Source organism: Haliotis asinina, chromosome 6 (genome assembly GCF_037392515.1).
Source record: "Haliotis asinina isolate JCU_RB_2024 chromosome 6, JCU_Hal_asi_v2, whole genome shotgun sequence".
Lineage (NCBI taxonomy): Eukaryota > Metazoa > Mollusca > Gastropoda > Lepetellida > Haliotidae > Haliotis > Haliotis asinina.
The window spans coordinates 59,428,543-59,450,904 of NC_090285.1; the positions used below are offsets into that span (position 1 = coordinate 59,428,543).

The following is a 22,362-nucleotide window of genomic DNA, read 5'->3' on the forward strand; positions in this document are numbered from 1 at the left end:
TATAAACTGGCACCACACATACAAGAAAGGGCTATTTCCTATTCTGCATATATACTGGCACCACACATACAAGAGAGGGCCATTTCCTATTCTGCATATATACTGGCACCACGCATACAAGAGAGGGCTATTTCCTATTCTGCATATATACTGGCACCACACATACAAGAGAGGGCTATTTCCTATTCTGCATATATAGTGGCACCACACATACAAGAAAGGGCTATTTCCTATTCTGCATATATACTGGCACCACACATACAAGAGAGGGCCATTTCCTATTCTGCATATGTACTGGCACCACACATACAAGAGAGGGCTATTTCCTATTCTGCATATATACTGGCACCACATATACAAGAGGGGGCTATATCCTATCCTGTTAATATACTGGCACCACACATACAAGAGGGGGCTATATCCTATCCTGTTTATATACTGGCACCACACATACAGGAGAGTGCTATATCCTATTCTGCATATATACTGGCACCACACATACAAGAAAGTGCTATATCCTATTCTGCATACAAACTGGCACCACACATACAAAAGGGGGCTATATCTCATGTTGTGTATATACTGGCACCAGACATACACAAGATGGCTGAATCTCATGCACCACAATACTAGAGAGGGCTATATCCCATGATGTACATATACTGGCACCACACATACAAGAGAGTGCTATATCCTATCCTGTATATATACTGGCACCAGACATGCAGTGTAGCAGCCTTGCGGTCTCTAGTGCCAGCAGTGCTGCTGTGTTTACCATTCATAATGGGCCAGTCATGTGATCCACACATCTAATTTGGGACCAATCTGAGATGTAAGTGGCACCAGGCAGGTCTGGAGTAATCGTGACTGCTGTGTGGAGTGTAAAGAACATAACAGATATCTATGCCTCTTGGATCTAAAGGAGATTTATCTTGGCTTTATATCGGACAACTTCCGCACATTTCTCATAGTAAGGCTGGACCTGTCCTCTCAACTTGAGCCTCAACTTTACTCAGAACTGCAGGAACTGTATGTGGGCATGAGACTGTAACCTTGGCAACTCACACAAATGAGGTAAGTACTTCATTCTCAGTTCTGTAACATATCCATGTATGAGTTAACTGGCACCTGAAACTTTTTCAAAACTTTGGTAAGTTCAATGTTTAACTTCTTCATCATCCCATCCCAAAACAATGTCCCATATATAATGTTCTTAATGATGAATATATGGGGATATTACCATCCACAATATATATAGCAAACATGAACCATCCGTATCAACTTCTGACCCCCTCTTCATCACAGTCCTGTGAAATGGCTACATGCTGGATACACACCATTACTGTAAATCAACTAGCTCTGATATGGATTTTTCCAAGTTGAGTTTTGCTCAGCATGATGAGTGATTGAGCACGATCCACTGTGAGCACTTCTTACCAACACCACCATAGGAAGATGTTTCTGCAGACTGGTATTGATCTCACAGTGATGGAGAACTGTATCACCTCAGTAAGTTAACATTCTTTCAATCAAAGAACTTCAGTTGCCAGTGTACATGCAAGAATAGGGACTGATGCAGCATATATCCAGACTACAAAGGTGACAATAATCGCAGTTATATGATATATGAGACAAGACTTCAACAATATCAAGATATGTCCGATTAAGGTGTAAGAAATATGTCCCTGTCTCTCAGCATGAGGAAATAAGCACATGAAACAGTCCATGCATATTTCCGCACATATGACGACATAATAAATGCAATAAAACAGCAAGCTGGTGCCTTCCAAGCTTTGGAAGCAATATTGAGGCTGCGACTAAATCAATTATTTCTCATCATAAATCAAACTATTGTATTGAATAATTGAACAATTTACACACAAATATATATTCAAGGTTATCATAAGAATCTCCAAAAAAAGTGCTTTCCAAATACTGGTGCCAGTCTCTCACAGTGTGCCAACCAGATCTGCTGAGTAGATGGGTACTTTAGACACTTACATAAACACGTGCTTTTCAAATACAGACCATGCAATTGATAATTTTGTATGTCATTGCATATGCAATTGGATGTCATTTTGAAATATCAAGATTGTTGACATAACTGTTCAGTGCCACGTATTATGCATCACCTAACCATCTGCATGTCCAGCTTCTGTCTGGGTTCACCCCATCTACCAAAGCCATCTATTCTATTTGGTCATACAGACCCAGACACAAATATATTCAATACAGCCCATGCAGTCTATTTTAAGTGTGAATTATTGCAGTTTATTACCTACAAGGGCACACATATACAGGTTCATATTTTTCATATGATGCCCTTGGGCAAAATATCACTTTGTCCTGGTGACGTCATGAAAAATGCTAGGACGTCACTTTTCTTCTGTGATGTTGCATTCTACATGCGGCGAATGCACGTAGCCTGTTTGAAAGTAGATTTGAGTTCTTTCTTCTCAATTTGATGACTGCAGTAATAAACAGATATTATATTTGTGCCCATACTCGTGCCTAAATATTGGTATATATCTTGCTTGGGAAATACCATTTAGCCACTCGTGTCGTAAACATAGTATGACATGGGCACTCATATAATTTCCTCTATTTCTGTAAATGAATACAGTCTGCTTGCCCCTTTCAGGGGTATCTTTTCAAAATATACTCTTCAAAAAAGTATGGGAACCTGAACTTTGAAGTCTGGTAGAAAGAAAACCCATTGAGGAACGTTACAATGACATTCATCGTGTGTATGCAGCATCATTTCACGTTATCCCCACACGCAAACACAATGCATGGGAAGCAAGTGCACAACATGGGAGCCTCCTACACTTGCATGGGTTGTCAATATGAATCTTGACACTTTTCAGGCAGGTCGATAAATCACTGTAGACCATTTTTTCCCATAATTTTCTTGCATTTGTGCATGGTCAGGGTTTTCAGGGTCAAATCTCCTACTATTGACTGAAAATTGTAATCCTGAAATTTTCATGTCATACTACAGTCACCTAATAAGGGGGATAAATGAACTAACAGCTTTGCTTTGAATGAAATCCATTCTCAAAACATCCATTTTTTAGTATCAACACTGATTCAGTCCCATATATCTTCCAATTTTGACAATCATACATTGAAAGTACAGTTCCCCTACCTTTTTGGAAGAGTATACTTGAAGAACTCTCTGTAAAGGATGCAAATCTCAGAGACTAGATGTTCAACAGTGTCTAGTCAGCACTACCTATTAGGTCAATAAGCTCTATCTGTCCAGCCTGTTTGCAGATCTAGCTTAGAGCTAGTCTTCAGTAACCCATGCTTGTTCATGTTGTTGTAAGAGGTGACTGATAGGATCAGATGGTCAGGCTCACTGACTTGTTTGACCATGTCATCATATCCCATTTGCTTAGATTGATGTTTATGCTGTTGCTCACTGGTCTGGTCCAGGTGTGATCATTTACAGACCACCATCATATAGCTGGAATATTTCTGACTGCACTGTTTAACAACAACCAATCAAAAACCAATTGCAGCCTTTCTATCTTAGTCTGTTTCCCAGATCCTTGAGAATATACTAAAAAAGGAGTCCAACTCAAGTCTTGATTGATTTGGCAAGTCCTGAAATTAAATATTGATCTGCGCTTGAATGTTACTTACTTTAGTAGAAATATATCTTAAATGAGACAACTTTAGTTTTCACATTAATGTTAGGTTATGTTTCTCTATACAGCCCATCTGTTGAGCTCCTATCTCTCTAGGCCAGTAACTCTCCTCAGACCCATCTATTTGTTCAGACCCTCACATTCCCTCTCTAACCTGTCACTCTAGAATTTTCTCTGGAAGCCCAGCGATCCCAACATAACTGGGCAGATCAGCTAATCATCTTAAATGGTTCAGCAACAGTTGAATTATCTAATCAGGAATTCCTCTGTGATTCCTGTCTGCTACTGGGCCATGCAGCATGCCACATGTTGGTTAGGCCACACTGAAGCTTGAACTGTTAACAACCAATTGACCAATAGGCAGAGTGTGTGACTAACAGCCTATTGACCAAGCTTGTCATGAGAAGCTCTCTTTACTTGCAATAATATCAGCACCAGCAGATAAACAATCCTGACAAGAAACTCTTTAAAAGTCCCTTAGAAAGTTGACACATTATATTATTAAAATACAACCATCTTTTAACCCTCCAGTCTCCTATATCTGCAGTGAGGAACTGTGGGACTGGAGACCTTTGAGCCATTTCTTGTCATGTTCAGTCTCAGTTTCGTACTGCATTGATTTTGTTGATGGATGTATTGACGACAATGAAATATGGTCCTGGCTGGCCATTGCCAGACATCTGTTCGCGTAAAGTAATATTAACTCACTCTAGAGTGAGTTTGTAATTTAACTGTGTACCACTGGGATCCTGGTTGATCCAGCTGGCCACAGCTTAGCCTTGACTATTTGAATCTATTGCACTTTAAGCAACATGGACATGTTACATTGTTACACGAATGTGTAAATAAAAGTAACATAACACTTTACATATCCATCAGAAATCTCTGATAAAAGTCGACTACACGATTCCCCCTTCCCACTGTATCACGAGCATGTGTTTATGAATCATTACCCATTCTTAACTACTACTTGTGTTCTGGTTCCGTATCTAGACTAACACTTACTCCCTGAATATGTAATTTTGATAGTAACAATAAACCCATTTGAATTGTTTGCGTGGCATTCTAGAAGTTGCTGGTGTAGAGATGACACATTTTTACGGATGATAAACTTTATTTAACAATTGCGACATTTCGGTATAGGTCCTTATATGCTTGAAAACAGTACAAGAACCTATACTGAAACATGACAATTGTTTAAATAATGAAGTTGATCATCCATAAAGTTATGTCATCTCCAAATCCATGGAAACTGAATAGGAGCCTCACTGAGATTAGAGATTTCTGAACCTGTGGAAATCTTGACTTGCTTCATTTAGGGCTTTAGCACTGCAGGGAAGGCTAGGCAGTAGGGAAATAATATGGTACAGGGACTGTGAGACAGACTAGTTCTGTACCCTGCAAACCAGGCTAATGCTGAATGTTCTGAAAATACAGAAAATTGATAGCAACAACTCTATTTAAATCTATACAGAGCTCCAGTGAGATGGGAGACCAGACCTGTGGGGAAAAAATCCAGATTTGCTCCATTAATGAGCATCAGCATTAGAGTTGGGCAGGAGGGAAAATAATATGGTTCAAGGACTGTGAGATTACCTTCTTCTTCTTCTCCTTCATCTTCTCCTTCTTCTTCTTCTTCTTCTTCTTCTTCTTCAATGCCAAATTGTCACAGGCAACCATCCTTTATCCTGAAATGCCAACCATTCTGATTTGGTCAGGATCAATACAATAATTTATACTGAATTCTGCCAGTACAAAAATGAGTGAAGTACCGTCAAGTTTTGCCTGCAAAAAATTTTTCAAAAAAATGCCAACATTATCTGAATCTGATATTGACTACATGCATTGTCATATGCACAAGCAATTACAGATTAATTATCAATGACATTTCTAGCTTGTGATTTTGTAAGGTTTACAGATTCTGTCAAGTTGGGTAATGACACCTCATGCGAAAGATTAATCATTATCATCAAAATGTCAGTCACACTTATAATTATTACAATTATTGGTTGTTTTAAAAGTAAGATTTGAAGAGTCAATTACCCTAATATTCCTTATTACATCAAATTAGGTTTGGTATTTCTTTTTCAAATCTGGGTGAACTGGACAACAAACATAGTGTACAAAATTTCTTTTATTGTGGCCTGTTACATTCTAATTAGTCTACTCTCATTAATTGTATATCTTGATAAAAATCTGTATATGGTATGCACAAGACTATTTTATATTTTGCAACACTACCACAGTTTCACAATACAGCAAGTTGGAATAATGTCATATATTTTTACAAAATTACTAAAACAAAACATTTTTTTCAAAGTGAATAATTTGTCTGTAATTTGACCAAAAAGAAGATTGGGTCCATAACTCTTATAAACTGGCGCTACTGTATGTTGCAGTCAGAAGACAGTCCTGTCTCAGTCTGTATGTTTAACCTTACTCTCATTACTTGAGCCCTCAGGGTTTTTACATGTCTTGATAACAAATCTATATGACATGGCATATGGTCTGTACAGACATAAAACAACTTCACTGTATATTACATAGTTCAACATCCATGTAACACTTCATGTACAAATGCCTCTTGATACAGTGACAAGATAGATTTTATTTTTTCTGTCAATTTGTCAATACAAACACTATGGCCATGACTGATGGAAAATGGATTCGGCATTGAAACTGGTTCAAGAATCCCTATGTTCATTTCATAATATCTATATTTAATGACAAGGAACAAAGTCAGTTTCAAACGAAAAAGGGGGTGTAAATTTGGTAGGGCCTTGTCTGTAACCTTGACATCCTCCAGGAGTAAACCTGTGTCAGGTGTTGATAAGGAGATTCATTATTCATCCCCACAGTTAAAGTAACGCCACTCACAATGAATTATATATTTCATAGGCTTGCACCATGTTACATCATCTCACCTTCAGAACAACCTTGACCACAGGCAGAGGCTGGCATGAGATAAAAGTACAAAGTGTTACCTGTGCATTTGACAGCTCTCAATTTAATGTTGAATCTGAAACCAAGAAGTTTCATATTTCAAAGAGTAGATTTATAATGTTACCAGTGTTACCATTTCACATAATGGGATTTAATTTTAAAACAATGAAGTTTCACAGTCTGAATTTTATTAAAAGATAGTGTATGCTGTAAAATCAGCTGTACCTACCAAAGACGATTTGTTGAAATCACTGATTGAAGACTTCTTGATTCTGCTTGGTCAAAGTCATGGCAAATGAGGGTTCAGCACAGTTTTTATTAATACCTATGTTATTTGTTTGTTTCTTTTTTGTTGCTTAACAACACACTCATGCTAGATGGCAACAATCTAAATATAAGAATTGTTGGACCAGACAATCCAGTGATCAATATCATGAGCACTGATCTAATCCAGCAAATCTGACCACCTTTTCCTGTTACGCACCTCTTAAGGCAAGCATTGGTTGCTGAGGACCAAATCTCACCTGGATCTACACAGGTAATACTTATGGTAAAGGGCTCCTGCTTGAATAAATTAAAAAAAGAAAGTTTACCTAATGCAGATTAATCATGAAAACAATCTAGATTGTGATCTGGACAGAAGGGATAATACATATAATATGGTTCAGGGACCTTGAAATTGGAATGGGGTCCCATGAAAATTGATTGTGGCATCATGGAGACTGGGACTTTCATGCCCGAAGAAGTTGATAATATAAGTTGTAAACTGATCAAGGTCACTCACAATTCATAAATATGGTATTCAGCATTATGTTTCACCAGTGACATAACAATCAGCCACTTGGAGGCACAGTTTCCACATCAGTGATATGCCGCAGTAAAAAGCATCAGTACCTCCATCAACAGTCAGTTTTAATTTGAATTGTACCTTCACACAATATTGAAATATTCACTCACTCTCATACAACATGTGAAAACCCAGGCAATAACTGTACTAATCATGTTTCTAACAATTTCCATTAACCTCAAAGGGACAGCAGTAAAACAGATATTATCGGAAATCACCAATGCCATCAGGTGACTCATGAAAAAGACAAGCATGCAATACTTCCTGTAAAAGAGTCATATTTTAAAAAAAATCTTTTTATCTATAATATTTATGGACTGATACATGAGTCACTATTCAATTCAAACTTTAATGAAATCTCCCAGGGCTATAAAAACAGCATCTTTCTCCTCTCCATAAATGTCAGCAAAACCTACTGGCAAAATATTCAGAGGTTTTATCGACAAAATCTGTTTCAGACAATACTTGGATTATGAAATAACACTTCTCTTGATATGATGAATAATTATAAAATTATTTGGACCCTTATTTTGGTAGAAAGATAATTGGATACTTCAAAGCAGCAACATTAAGAAATATTCTATCTCTAATCAAGATTACACAATCTAATTGTTTTTTACAAAACGGAGAGAGGAGACCCTTATCCCTTTTACAACAATCGGTTTCTTTGACCAATACTGGTTTTTGATCAGTGTGTTCAGTGATATACTAAGCAAACATGGCAAGCATTTTTGCTATTTCTTAACCACAGCAATCTCAAAAATCTATAATCTAAACAAAATCTCAAATCCTATCTAAATTATCACAAAGTGAATCTTTCTCTGTTACTTTGCAAATTGATTTACCTGGTCCAATTTACTTTTTATAATTCAATTTCTTAACTTCCGCTCACCTAATAAACAGTTCTTTCTCAACTGCAAAGCTAGTTTGTTGCATTCACTGGATCTTTGTAAACGTTAAATCTGTCGTATACAAGAAAATAATGCATCTGAAAAACTGATGAACTGTTTTTCAAGTATTTGGGGATTTTCTTGTGAAGGGAATAAAAATACATGGTCTTCCTAGGCCATCTTAAATCTAATTTTTCTTCATCCCCAAATGTTAGTGATCCATTATAGTTTCTTATCAAATCCATGCAATTGGTGTATGCTACTGAGATGCAGAGTGAGTGAGTGAGTGAGTGAGTGAGTGAGTGAGTGAGTGAGTGAGTGAGTGCGTGTGTGTGTGTTAATACTGCTTGAGCAGTATGTCAGGATGTGTTGCAGGAATGTCATGCTGGTCTTACAATGTTCACCATTTTTTCAAACCAAGGAACACTTGCATTGGGCTTAAGAAGATGATGGACAATCTAGGATTCAAACCCTGGCCTAATGATCACATCTGTGGTGGTGTGTGGTCTTGGGCATAGAGCCTTGGGCATAGAGCCCAGGCCATAAATCAGTTGAAGTTAAACAACGTTGGTCATGAAGAGTGCGTTTGGTAGACCGTGTTTGGCAGCTTGACTCATGAGAGTTTATAGGACCGAGCACACTTGGCTCATGTAGTCTCACCTTAGGTAAATGAGTTTGTCCAACACTGCCTCTGTTTACCCAGCAGTGAATAGGTACCTAGTGGGTTAAATCACATGACTGTTAACCATCTAGGCAGCTTGGGTTAAATGGGGTTGTAATGTCTTAGCACTTTGATATGCCCAAGTGCATGGATAAAATGTCCATTATTATTAGACATAATTAACTCTGGGCAAGTGCATGGATACAACATACATTATTATTCGACATAATTAACTCTGGGCAAGTGCATGGATACAATATACATTATTATTCGACATAATTAACTCTGGGCAAGTGCATGGATACAACATACATTATTATTCGACATAATTAACTCTGGGCAAGTGCATGGATACAATATACATTATTATTTGACATAATTAACTCTGGGCAAGTGCATGGATACAACATACATTATTATTAGACATAATTAACTCTGGGCAAGTGCATGGATACAACATACATTATTATTCGACATAATTAACTCTGGGCAAGTGCATGGATACAACATACATTATTATTAGACATAATTAACTCTGGGCAAGTGCATGGATACAACATACATTATTATTAGACATAATTAACTCTGGGCAATTGCATGGATACAACATACATTATTATTAGACATAATTAACTCTGGGCAAGTGCAGACTACCAGAAATGAAGCAGAAGGTTTAAGCCACATCTTTCAGTATTAGTTTTCTGAAATCTCCTTCATGTCTGTCCTGAGAAGGTCCTGAGTTTATATAGTTATATTCTGTTTGTGTTACTATCTACATATTGTTTATAATACATCAGATACTACAAGGTCGATTGAGCTAAGAATATAAATTATATATGTTGTCCCAAAAGTGATAAATTTAAATCAAACATGACTTGCAACTCTATTATTAATCAATACAGTGCTATTCTACGTATTTTCTTTTTAACTACATCTATTACAAACATAACAAGAATTAATCAGTTCTAGATCTGAGGGGAATATCTCCAACCATTTAACACACAATAATTTTGTTGCAACAAATAACTGCCTTGACATAACTGCACCACTCATTCTGAACAGTTGTTTTGAAACTGAGATATAATTTCAAGAATATTACAGATTAATATCCCATTGCATTTGATGGAGTAAATATGCAAATTTATGCTCTATGATAGCACTCTAGAGAGCACAGCATCTTTACAGAGCTGGTAGAACCATAGCAGGTTAATGCTAATCACCATGAACTGTCATGTTGAAGCCATTTTGAAGAATCTGATAAGTATTCAAGTAAAGATATGAATTCTGACTGGAGCCGTTGCGTATTGGGATTCCCATCACTTACACATCACTTAGGACCAAAGAACAGCATAAACACTACAGGAGCAGTAACAGGCTATATAGCAGTCAGAATATCAATGACCTTAAGGGGTAAAGCCCTTCTCACTCACTATGCACCCTGTATATACAATTATTTCATCTACAGTTGGTTCCATGGTACCGATGGCGTTGACAACTGGATGTCTTGTCAATGAGCATCTTGCATCAGGAACTAAGTTCACAACTGGACGTCTTGTTATTGGGCATCTTAGATCAGGAACTAATTCTCCCCAGCAACGCCGCCATTCTCCTGGTGCAAGTTGCCAATCCTAACAAATTATCCCAATTATGTGACAATTATCACTCACTTACAGCTGAATATTGCAACATCTGATTACTAAGCAGCCATAGACATGCTAGTTATTATTGCTGCCATTTAGAAGGAAAATTAAGTAAAATGGTCGCATGATACTGTTTACACGTAATTGTGAATGTTGATATTACCACAAATATGTTTTCCTAGTACACCTCATTTTATTTTTGTTACAAACATTTGTATCATGTGCCATATACCCAGAGTCTCCTCTGTGACATGTCAATCATATATCAGATGGTGTTACATTCCCAGGTACTATCAGATGGTGCTATATATCCCAGGCACCATCTGACCAAAGTACATGTATATACACTCCTTCAGTGTATATGATTAACACTGGTCATATGTTGCCATATCTCCCTAGTCTCCTCTGTACCATATTAATCATATACCCTGGTCTTGAGGCGCTATATATGCTCCACTCTCTGGTACAGTGGTGTTATACATAGTCTATTGCACCCCAGATGTTCAGGTGAAGTCAGGTGAAGCTTATGGATCGACCACAAGGTTTTGGATTTATCCCAGCTTTGAGGTCAAAGGCCAAACACACACAGCTGGAGGTGTTTGCAGCCAATGTTGCATTTATTTCTTACAGAAACTGGTGAGCATTACCATATGGAAAAGCATTAGGGATATATCAACAACAACATCCTGAAAAAACATCCAACAGAAGGGCTCATTCTGCTAATACTTTACTCCACTTCTCAATAATGTAATTATGTAAAATATTTGTAGATAACACTTTTTATGGTCATTCGTTTAAAACAAAATATAGATAAGTAGACACAGAACACTTCCACCATCATGGATGGGCAAATGTAATACACAAGATAGTGCATACATTCTGCATACCTGGCAACTCCATCCATGGCAGATCCTGTTTCAGGTGTCTAGGCATTTCCCATTACAACTTTTACTTCTAGATTTTTCTTTTAGAAAAATATGGGACCAGAAATTCCGAAGTTTAACATTCCTTCATCAATTCTGGAAAACCCAACCCATTAGTTTGGTTTCTTTATTTGAACCATTAACTCACTGTGGAATGATTTATACTGTTTGCAGGATCTGAAAAGATTAAGTCAGGATGGTAGCAATTATTTCAGGCAATTAGATATATCCTTTAATTGGCTTGAAGTGTGGTGCCCTGGTTTCTACAGGTGGAATGATGCAATCAATCTACCATCGGCCTACTTGGTCTCTGTTAACTAGCTGCCTCTTGCTAAATGTATGATGAGGATACCTAGACTCTGCATACTGTATGAGGAGCCTAGTTGAGTCACATTAATGGTATGACATGCCCAGTTGGGCCCTGCTTAAAGTGTATGAGGAGCCTAGTTGAGTCACATTAATGGTATGACATGCCCAGTTGGGCCCTGCTTAAAATGTATGAGGAGCCTAGTTGAGTCACATTAATGGTATGACATGCCCAGTTGGGCCCTGCTTAAAGTGTATGAGGAGCCTAGTTGAGTCACATTAATGGTATGACATGCCCAGTTGGGCCCTGCTTAAAGTGTATGAGGAGCCTAGTTGAGTCACATTAATGGTATGACATGCCCAGTTGGGCCCTGCTTAAAGTGTATGAGGAGCCTAGTTGAGTCACATTAATGGTATGACATGCCCAGTTGGGCCCTGCTTAAAGTGTATGAGGAGCCTAGTTGAGTCACATTAATGGTATGACATGCCCAGTTGGGCCCTGCTTAAAGTGTATGAGGAGCCTAGTTGAGTCACATTAATGGTATGACATGCCCAGTTGGGCCCTGCTTAAAGTGTATGAGGAGCCTAGTTGAGTCACATTAATGGTATGACATGCCCAGTTGGGCCCTGCTTAAAGTGTATGAGGAGCCTAGTTGAGTCACATTAATGGTATGACATGCCCAGTTGGGCCCTGCTTAAAGTGTATGCTAAGTTCAGCTGGGCCAGAGAAACTCCAGCATCAGCTGACAGACTGACAACGCCAGGTGATCGTATGACGACAGGTTATTGTATGATAACCTCAGCTGACTCTATGACAACAGTTGATTGTATTGATAACTGCAGCTGACAGTATAACCTTAGCTGGCTGTATGACCACAGGTGATTGTATGATAACCCTAGCTGACTGTATGACCACAGGTGATTGTAATGATAACCCCAGCTGACTGCATGACAACAGGTGATTGTATAACAATCAACTGCATGACAACCCCAGCTAAATGTATGGTAACCCTAGATGACTATGATCACAGATGATTGTATGATAACTCTAGCTGACTGTATGACAACAAATGATTGTATGATAACCCTAGGTGATTATTGACAAAATATGATTGTATGATGACAGCAGCTGACTGTAAAACAACATTAGCAGATAATCTAATGTATGACAACTGACAGAATAAAAGAACTTCACTCCAACAGCAGTTGGACTTACTATCCATATTGCAAACATCTACCCATCCTAAGTGAATGATTCCGAGTAGGGTGACAGATGTGAAACAGACAGATTGATTTCAGTCACTAATGTTAGGCTGAATCTGATATACAGAATTTCTGATTTGTGAAACTGGCATTTTTAAGCTATGAATAGTTTTGGACTTTTGACTTGTGTAGAAAAACACACAGCACAACTGATTATGCCAAAATGATTAAGTGTCAACATAAATCATTTCAAACTCCCAAGAGCACGATTTAAAAGCATTCAATACCATCTGCTGGTGTTTCTCAACATTTCAAAAAATCCAGCCATCATGAGTCAATATATGATTGTCTTCATGCCAATATCTGCATATGTTGCACTGTTTTGTTAGTAATGTCAATAATATCAAGTCATCAAAGTCTCATCACACAAGCAGATTTCTTCTCAAAGTCCTGCATTACGTTTGGGGTAATAGCTTTTTAATACATATGAAATCCAAAATTGTAACAGGTTTTCAACAGTTGCAGAGACTGAATTTAAAGGGCCACATTGTCCCATATCACACGTGTCACAATACTGATCAATATGCCTGTATCTGTTTACATTAGTCAGAATGACAATGAGTCTCCTTTACCTTCACCTTGCACTACACGAAGCCAGTCGGTGCACTTTGAATCCACCTTCTGGGTTCAATATTGTCTGTATGTTTAAATACCATGCCGGTATTTATGTTGCGTTTTAAAATCACCATGGAGTCTGAATGTTCATCTCATATTTCAAGTATATTCACAATCTGCCATTGGTGAATGGTCACATTTCTTTAACAACAGCTGTCAGTGGTTATTTCACATTGGGCAACATAAATCATATCAAATCATATTCACTCAGCCACCCACTTACCTGATCCTACAGTACAACCTCACTGCTGAATTATTATTCAAATATTTTACACAGTTCAGTCAGTGCTACATCAGTGTCGAGAGAGGCCATGTCTATTGGATAAAAAGGACTGTACATTTAAATTTGAAGGAGAGCTATCTTAACTAAGTAGGAGATACCACACTTCAGGAATCAACTAAATAGTTTACATGTATTCCCTCTCTTTAATAGAGAAACTATGCAATAATGTACAGAGAGCATTTGGTAAATTCTAGTGTGTTTATTACATTCTCATAAACTGAACAAGAATGGACAGAGTTTGAGAAAAAATTTGTGGCTTTGTTTTTCAAACTGGAAACTGATCAAACAATTTCAGACAAAATATTCCTTCCAATGGTCATTAACCATACCTTGTTTTGTTTGGCATATATACTAATGAAAAAACATTCAGAGAACACAAGGCCAATATTGCAAAATGTGTTCACTGAAATTTCACTGAATATCATACCTGGGAAACGCCTACGATATGTTGATTGCATTGTTATACGATATATTCTTAGTGTATACACACATTTCCAAGCAAACCAACTATTTCCCATTATAATCAATCCGAGATTCTCTCTCCTTGCCACATATGAATATACCTAGCACAGAAAAGTTGAACAGAATCTTTATGTGCTTTGTTTAAAAACCCCAGTGGGAGCACTTGAAATGAATTAAACATCATAAAGAAATGACTAACTTGTAAAATCAAATTCCATTCAAGTCATCAGACCCCAAACCATACATCCGAATCCATAAATTCTATTCTAAGATATGATAGTTTTGTTAAACAGATAATACTGCTCTAAGAAATTAATGACCCCCATATGTTGGCCGTACCCTACTTCAACCAGCCTGCCCCACCCTCATTTAGGGAGGGGCTGGTCCACCCCTGGGGCAAGGCAATGAGGGGTGACTCTAAATACTCCATTGTCAGGAACTTCATTGTTTTACATGAATAAATAATTCAACGTGAAGTTCTTTGTCTAACTTCACCATAACTGTGAACAGAATGGGACAAAGGACATCTCTCTGCATGACTCATAGCTCTGTAGTATTCCGGGTGTGCACGTGGGTTGTTACAGGCTAGTGGAGTAGATTGGTCACTGCTTTGTCCCACGCAGCTACAACCCTACATGGAAGCCTAATTTTCCAGCTATCATTAAACCTGCAGCATTGTCTTTGTTTAGCGGAAAAATTCCAATAATGATCTCACTGTTTGATCATAATGCTATCAGGTTGCAAATCTAATTGGACCTACTGAAGGGGAGGGGGAGCTGAGGTCATGCATGGCTTGTTTCTACTATCAACTCATATGCGTGTAGATGTCAATATTGATTTTATGAGTAATTCGTCCATAATGAAAAGTCTGGACATATCAATTACAATCTGATGGTAGAATAAGCTGGGGCTGAATGAGTCATATAGGAAAAAATATTTCAAAATTCATTTATCATATGTAAGTTTTGATTTGCTCTTGATGTACTCTTTTTTAAAAAGAGGAAAAAAGGGAAATCAATTATGTTCCAAATTTCGTACCTTTAGGTTTAAGAACTTTAATGTGTTTCTTTGGATTCTATAGAACTAATGGTTTTAATTGTGCTGGCTGTTTAAACAGGTGTTTCTCACTGATAGGATTGTGAATAAACTACTCAAACATACAATCTAAATGTCACTTTAAATTCCATAAAAACTATATCTAGTTTTGAAAGCTTCAGAATATGTTTAAACAGGTGTCACATGAATATAATCATGGAAAAATATTATTGGAAAGGGACCAAGTAATGGCATTATCAGAGCACTACCCAACACATGGCATAAAACAAACAAGCAGTTTTCAATATTCAAATCAGCTTCAGACATTGATTAAACACACATAAGCTTTTTTTTTAAAATTAAATATTTCTCCAACTATGAAGCTGCTCAATATAATTTTCTATTATTTCAGAGTAGGACAGTTACTGGTATTACATAGCTTGATCCTACCATGCAAAACAAAACAAGGGAATATTAAGGGCAAAGATGTTTCATTAAATTCAATTTCATCCACATAAGCTTTTTTGTAAGTTAAGTATTTTTCTAAATATACATTTGCTTTATAGGGCAGCTATTTCATAGCTTGATAATACCATGCAAAACGAAACAAAGGAATATTAAGGACAAAGATGTTGTATCAAATTCAATTTCATCCATCATCAAACTACACAACAGATATCAAAAGACCTTATAATTATTCTTCAAAGTTAACTATTTGCACAACAGCTTTTATGTTTGAAAATACAACAGCATTTCATAGTGTAATTCTGACGTATGTATCAAAGATAATATTTACTTTGTTGATTGAACACCATCCTGCTGGAGCTGAGGATTACAGTGATTGGTGGTGGTGGGTGGATCAGGACTTCCAGTGGTTGATGACTGGGCTGCCTACTGGTGATGTATCCCCTAGCATGTGATCCCCAACACACGTTCAGTAATTACCCAGATAAAAACCATGTTTTCATCATCCAGTAACCTTCAGTGATAATCAGGGTCAGCGACATGACCCAGTCTCTGAAACTACTGATGCTGCCATGTTCAGTGGGGTCAGTAATCATTCCCCAGAACAAAAAAAAATGTTGGCAATAATAAGTAGCTGATATTCAACATACTGTTCCTACCAGCAGTTCCTGTGCTTAGCCTTACCATTTTTGTATTTTACTTACTGAGCGACTATGGTTCTGCTACTGGGCCAGCCATGTCATAAAGGGAACATTAGAAATGGACTTCATATGTTATTTTGTATATGGACATGGGTCTTCTGTATGATGAGTTAATGCTTTAAAGGCTAGCTTATATTACATTTTATGGATGACAAATTTTGTGTGTGCTGTAAGGGACATTAATTTCTTCATGGCTAGGGGCTGAGGCTGGGTGGGCGTGGGGTGGGGTTGTTGATGATTTTAAGTGGGGGTTCACCTATTTTGTTGCAGAGAGGTAGAGGGTCATAAATTTTGAATATATGTACTAGAGAAGTGGTTATTGATTTAGTACATGACATGCAAGATAGAGCACACTTACTCTGTACATAAATTTGTGCAGGGTCACCATCACCCCCTGAGCCATAAATCACGAAATATCATGTTGGGGTGTCAGGTTTGAACTGGTCCTTATTGTCATCAAAGTGTGACAGTGGGATTTGTTGCTCATAACATCAACCACTTGATTGTCTTGTCAAAATTTGGCTAGTAATCATGAGTGAGAGAGTGAGCAAGGTTTTATGTCCTTCTAGAAATATTCCATCTACATCACCAGAAATAGTCTTCACCTTCCATTGTGGGGAAATGAACCTGGGTCTTCAGCATGGCATGTGAACACTGGGGTGAACACCCCAAGGCTACTCCAGATCCCCAGTTATCATCAGTAACCAAGGTACAAAGGTAATTGTTGACAGGTGAAACCATCCCATTTCTCCCCTCCTTGCAGCTCCAAACACATCTCCTTCCTGCAACCCTACACAGATTTCTTGCTCACACACCTATCTTCTCACTTCCCTTAGTCACCCGTGACCAAACCCGGGCTCCTATCATGCTACATACTGCTCCCCTCCACACTTTCATATCTGTCCTTCTTACACCTTGACATCCCTTCTTCTTCATACCTCACTCTCACACCTTTCCCATACCCCAGTCCTCACCCTCCACACAAAACCTTCACCCACACGGACGCACGGACGCACGCACGCACACTGAAAAGCACTGGTCCATTGAACAGCAACCCACCCCAAACACATTCCATCCCTGTGCCAGCCACACACACAGAACCCCCATGGCTACCACAAAGCTGTTTCTGGACCCTACATGTGTCTACACTGAAAATGCCTAATTAAGTTACTCCAAAATGGAACAAACAAATAGTAATTCCTGTTCAGCTAAACATCCCAGGGGATGCCAACATCCTGCCAGGCCTGGGGTCCTTCCTCCCACTGTTACTTGTGACGACCAGGTTGTGATGGAAACACTTCCACTTTGATATTGGCAGATATCAATAATAACTAATGTTCTAATAGACTGGGCAAGATGTTGCACACCCTTCAGCAGGAAACTGATAAATGTCATCATTGAAGGCATAGTACATATGTTCATACTAGAACAAATACACTTGGGTATGTGGGCAAAGAAGGGGTGGACGAGATCTGCATGTAACAGTACCACAGGAAATCATGCAGCCAACCACAGCATTGAGTTCTTAAAATCTTATTTCCATATTACTATGTCAATTACAATGCTAGTATTGACATTGACATTATATAGTTTTCAGTTATAAACTGACATGCACATATAAAAAAACCAAAAAAAAACGTAATTTATCCCAAGTATTTGAGTTAGTGAGTGAGTGCTTGAGTGAGCATGAGCAAGTGAGTTAGTGATTGAGTGAGATTTTACATCCCTTTCTTCAAGAAACAAATACAGGGCTCACACACCCATGATGAGAATCAAATCCCAGGCCTCTGGCATGCCAAGAGAACTTATACCACTAGACACCCAGGTAGAATCCAGAACCCACACAGCAGCATTACATACAGAAGAGTTCTGGCACAGGGCTTGATTTAGTTAAGATGCCAGATTATGTTTCGATATATTTTGGTACGAGAGCTGCTCTAAAACACTTTGGTGTGACGACAAACTCATTAACCATCAGGGTACCCCAGTCCAAGAATCTCTGACATTGGTATTACACTGTCTCACAGTGCCAGGATAGTTCACTAGCATTCTGGGCAGGAGTAACTAGTGATGTCAATACCAATTACCCTGCAATGAACTGAGGGAATATTACCAAGTTCTCAGAGTGCTCTGGCCCCACATTAAATGTTATCATGAGGTCATGTCTTGTAGTGATTCATCTTTTTCAGTCTTCAGAAAGCTTTGTGACTTCACTCTGTGAACACTTCTCATCCTCCATACAGCACATAAATCGCCCTGTCGCCAGTACTGAGTCAACCATAGCCTAGAGTCTCAGCAACATTTCCCTTCCCCACAGTGAATACTGAGGTTAGAATTGGTCTTCAGTAACCAGTGCTTGTCATAAAAGGCAACTAACGGGATTAGGTGGTCAGATTTGCCAACTTGATTGATGTATGTCAACTTATCTCAGCTGTGTAGATCAATGCTCATAACGTCAATCAGTAGATTGCTTGCTCAAGATTTGATTATAGACAGGCATCACATAGCTCCAATAGTGCTGAGTGTAGCAATAAACAACAAACAAACCCCCCTGCAATGGAAACAACAGAAAAGTACAAGCCAAACACTCTAAGATACATCAGCATACACTACATCATGAATCCATTTCTTCACTATCTCTTGGCTCTGTGTATCTGGAATACTAACTAATCAATTTGATGTTAAACTAATCACCATCATGATGACCGCTGTCTGTGTTTACCCCTGTCCTGTAACAACTCAGTGATTGATGTATTTTCTATGTATCAATGCTGGCTCGAGGTGGCCCCTAATCTAAGGCTGACTGACCAAGGAGTTTGAGACTTCCCAAGTTGTCAATGTAATGATGACTTCTTTCAGTGGCATTTTAGGAGTTGGGAAGTAAAATAATGACAAATGTTTTGGATAACAACTTCTATTTCCCATCACCATTACACTTATTGAATATATAGTGTAATGATAACCGGACTGTTGAGGGGTGAAGTAGCCTGTGATTGGTCACTTTCTACATGTGTGGTTATAGGTTTACACTTGTTTAAGGGGACTGACCTTAGAGTTTCAAGCATCACTAAATTCTCAGTGATGATGTGATTGTTGGGCCTAACTATGGCATTTGCTATACATCAATGCTGGCAAAAGGTGGCCCCTAGTTTCAGGCTGACTGTCCATGGGGCTTGAGTGTCCCTATACTGTCAGTGTAATAATGACAGGATTCTTGGGTGTAGAAGTGGCCCCTGATTGATGCATTTTCTAGATTTCAGTGCATACTGGGAAGAGGTGGCTCTTTATTTTTCATAGACTATCTATGGATTTACAAGTGTCCCTTGTTTGATGGTGTATTGATCCCAAGGGTGTTAGAGTAGAACTGAAACCTTTTCAATGGTGTATTTACCACACGCCTTGTGCTGGAACCAATTCTAGTAATGATGGACACACAACTGTTTAGGGGGGGTTAATTGGCACTATATTTATGGTACTGATCACCAGAGAATTGAGAATAATACATGCCACTAGTTCAGTGCACTTTTATAGCACTTCATGCAATATTCAAGATTCAGGACATGAGAAAGATACCCATACACTCCTTTTCCTGGATGAAGCCTCTAGATTCTCTGGTATGGACCTTTCATGTTGAAATGACTTCTGGAATTTTAGGTTCAGAGGTGGTACCTCTCAGTTTTTTGAGCTGTAGCCCTGTTTGACAATCATGATCTGTTGGGACCCAAAGTTGATCCTTGTTGAATGGGTTTGTGAGGGTAAGAAGTGTCACTTTATGGTACTAACTCATGTGACTTGGTCTGATGTAGCCTTTGTTAGATGTCATGGAGGTGGATCCTTGTTGAATGTACTGACATGGGTTCGTGAGGGTTAGACAAAACCTTCATTTGATCGTACTGACCCATGTGACTTTGTCTTATGCAGCCCTTTCTTGACGACACTGAGCTGGATCCTAATATATTGTACTGACATGGGTTTGTGAGGGCTAGACGCAGCCTTCATTATGTGGTACTAAGCCATGTGACCAGCTTTGATGCAGCCCTTGCTTGATGACACTGAGCTGGATCCTACTAAATTGTATGGACATGGGTTTGTGATGGCTAGATGTAGTCTTCATTGCATGGTACTGAGCCATGTGACTAGCTTAGATGTAGCCCATTTAATGGAACTGATTTGAATTTCTTGTTGGTTGTACTGGTATGGGTTTGTGAGACCTATACATAACATTCATTCCATGGTACTGCCCTATCTGATAAGTCTGACGTAGCCATTGCTTGATGACACTAATTTACCGGGCTGTTAGGCCTCCTGGATGATTGTACTGACCAGAGTCGTCCCTAAATTGATGGTGTTGACTACTGGACTGGAATTGATCCCTGATTCATTTTCAGCTGACACATTTTACAAGATCCCCCAATGAGCCTCAACTCCTTCATTTTGAGCAATAATTTACCATAGTCAGTGTTTGAATTAGTAGTGAGTTAGTAATCTTCATTTGCCCATACTTGGCGAAAGCAAAGATACCTGATATGATAAAGCTAATCTTATAGATAGACCTCAGGTGTGGCAGTCAATCTCAGACTGATCAGAGGGCCATCCACCTGTACTGGCCTGTTAGCAGATTCCCTGTACTTACCTGAAGTTCATGATGACAGGTGTACAGTCTGTTTGACTAGGGTCAGCGAGAGGAATTCTACATCAATGTCCATCAGGCAAAGCAGGCATCATACATTAGATAGAGCAGCACCTGAATGTCTCAGAATAATAGTTTAGCTGAGATGAAGCCTAGGCAACTGGTACTCGCTTGGATAGAAAGATGCAACTGTAGGTAATGGTTCAACTGGATTGGATGGCAGCAATGGGATTCTCTGGACATCTCGTCGCCTGGGCGATTGAAGCCTGCAACTGTACTGTGGCTCAATGTCTGATCAAAACTCCCATTTTCTGAAACACCTGTGTTTGTATCTACACTCATGACAGCAGACATCATAGTGTCAGAGTATATTTAATGCTTTGATGGAAGAAGGAAATACTAGATATACAGAGGAAGCAGGTGGGGATATTACCTTGATGTATTGCCTGAGTGGCAGGTGGATGGTGGGTGGTTTTAGTCTACCAATACCTGGGTGGTTGGTGGGTTGTGCTAATATAGCAATAGGTCACAGGTGGGTATTGGTTGGGGGTTATTTACTAGAAGGTTTGTATGTTGTGTTGTGACAAACTACGAGTTGCAAGAGGTTAAGTTGTGGGTAGATGGTGGGTGGTTTTAGTCTACCAATACCTGGGTGGATGATGGGTGGTTTTAGTCTACCAATACCTGGGTGGATGGTGGGTGGTTCTAGTCTACTGATACCTGGGTGGATGGTTGGTGGTTTTAGTCTACCAATACCTGGGTGGATGGTGGGTGGTTCTAGTCTACTGATACCTGGGTGGATGGTTGGTGGTTTTAGTCTACCAATACCTGGGTGGATGGTGGGTGGTTTTAGTCTACCAATACCTGGGTGGATGGTGGGTGTTTCAAGTCTACTGATACCTGGGTGGATGGTTGGTGGTTTTAGTCTACCAATACCTGGGTGGATGGTGGGTGGTTCTAGTCTACTGATACCTGGGTGGATGGTTGGTGGTTTTAGTCTACTGATACCTGGGTGGATGGTGAGTGGTTCTATTCTACCAATACC

The 22,362-nt window shown here is 38.8% G+C and overlaps 1 protein-coding gene across 1 annotated transcript in view; it reads left to right on the top strand.

Moving 5' to 3' along the window:
* The first annotated feature begins 900 nt into the window (after positions 1-900).
* The window catches only part of LOC137287392 (uncharacterized), a 74,915-nt gene continuing 53,453 nt past the window's right edge, over positions 901-22,362 (top strand). Inside the window, exon 1 of the mRNA XM_067819654.1 lies at positions 901-1,074. The gene's annotated coding sequence lies outside the window, so the exon portion shown is untranslated. The remainder of the gene's footprint in view (positions 1,075-22,362) is intronic.